This window comes from Austrofundulus limnaeus, unplaced genomic scaffold, assembly GCF_001266775.1.
Source record: "Austrofundulus limnaeus strain Quisiro unplaced genomic scaffold, Austrofundulus_limnaeus-1.0 Scaffold1370, whole genome shotgun sequence".
NCBI classification, from domain to species: Eukaryota; Metazoa; Chordata; class Actinopteri; order Cyprinodontiformes; family Rivulidae; genus Austrofundulus; species Austrofundulus limnaeus.
Window position 1 is genome coordinate 27,254 of NW_013953772.1, and position 1,922 is coordinate 29,175.

Below are 1,922 nucleotides of genomic sequence, written 5' to 3' on the forward strand. Positions count from 1 at the left end.
ACTTCAAAATTTAATTTAAAGTACAACTTAAAACATAGTTGTATCTGCAACTGTATTTGATGTTTTGAACTTTTAAAATATTGCATGGTAAAAACAGAAGCTGTACTTCATATTAGTGACAAACTTTGGTGTTTTTTGATTAGTTATTTTCATTTTTGCTTCTACTTTTCATTTAAAATAAGTTTCCATTCCTGGCAGGTTTCTAAAGTTCTTCTTCTACATTTAAAAAAGTTGTTAAACATCTGAGTGGCGCTCTACCACTACTAGTGGTGAGAAAGTGTATTGCACCTTAATCAAAATCAATGCGGTCCCACGGTCCTCTGCGACCCAAAGTTAAAAACTGTTGTTCATTTGAGGCCCTGAAATTAGTGCTCGCGGCCCACAATTGGGCCGTGTCCCATAGGTTAAGAATCTGTGTCTTAATTGACATGCTTTCCATTTGTTGTTGTCTTTTTATGCTGCTACAAAAAAATCCAGGGAAGTTTTTTTTCCAGCCAGCCTCTTACAGTAGAGCTTACAGGGATCATTGAGACTTTAAGGTGTGAAGACCACTGATTGGACCTTTCTTTTGTTTTCTATAGTCTGCGTTGTTTAAATGGATGTCTCAGTTTTGTCCACTTGAAGAATTTTATTGTAAAGATTCACACATGATGCACACAAAATGGAAGAACAGATTTATTACAATATAAATACATGATAAATTATACAATTATCACATTTACACATGCAAAACAAACCTGAACAGCACAGAAAAAACTGAATAAAGTCTATATGGAAAAGGTTATTATATTTACAAAACATGTTGCAATAAATACATACATACTGTAGATATTTTCAAGTATAAAAACGAAAATAGTGCAAAGATGTCCATGTTCACCAACATCAAGTGGAAATAGATGCACTATTTTCTTCTAAACATCAAGTTTGGTTTTATTGCATTAAATTCACTGTGAGTATCTAACAGTATCTTGCTGTCCTGGGGACAAATGTTACAAATATTCCTGTTTTTCATTCAACCGAACAATGAAGCAACTTCTACTTAAAGGTTTGACAGATGAACTTGTAAAACGAGATGTCAGTGTTTTGTGTGTGAGCAGTCAGATGTAGTTCTTTTTGATTCATGGTTTTTCAACCCACACAATCAAAAGAACTTTTCTGTTTTGTGTCACATTAAATAAAGGTTTTCTACAGCCACAAAACTTCCATAATGATTAAAATGAAAATTGGAATAACACAACTTATAATTTAAAACAAAGATTTTTTTAAATAAAAACTACATTGTTCTATTTTGTAAATCGTTGAAGCACAAACTGAGAAAAAAAAAGGAAAAACTATCATTTTCTGAGAAAATAGTGATTTTCTTTTTTTGGCTACATACAGTATACGGTAGTAGTTGAAGTTATGAAGAATCCACCCCAAGTTTTAAATAGCTGTTTCAGAGGTTTTAAAATGGTAAACTTTATGTATGGATTCAGGCTGGTTTCAGAGTAAAAAGAGCCGACAGGTAATTTGCGTTACGGGGAGTGGAGCTGCACAACAGATTAACATGCTGGTTCTGTTTGGCTGTTCTCAGGTTGTTAAAACACCTTTGTTATTGGTTTCAGCCAGTGAGCTGCAGCTTTTAAAGAAACACATGGCTACTTAAACCGGGTATTAATGCTGTTTTGTTCTGTTTTTTTTAAACAAACATGGATCAAGAAGGATCGAGAACCCAGATCCAGAACCGAACCACAGCTCTAAGCTACAGCACGTGACAGTGGCAGAAACTGTTTCACAAGGATGAGTTTCAGAACATTTTTGTTACAGAAGTGGAGGTGAGAGTCCATTCTGCAGCTGCAGGAGTGGGGGACAGGGGTGGTCCTAAACTGTAATGAACAGGGGGCAGTGCCCCTGTAAAATTGGCCGTGGTCACTGTTTTACTT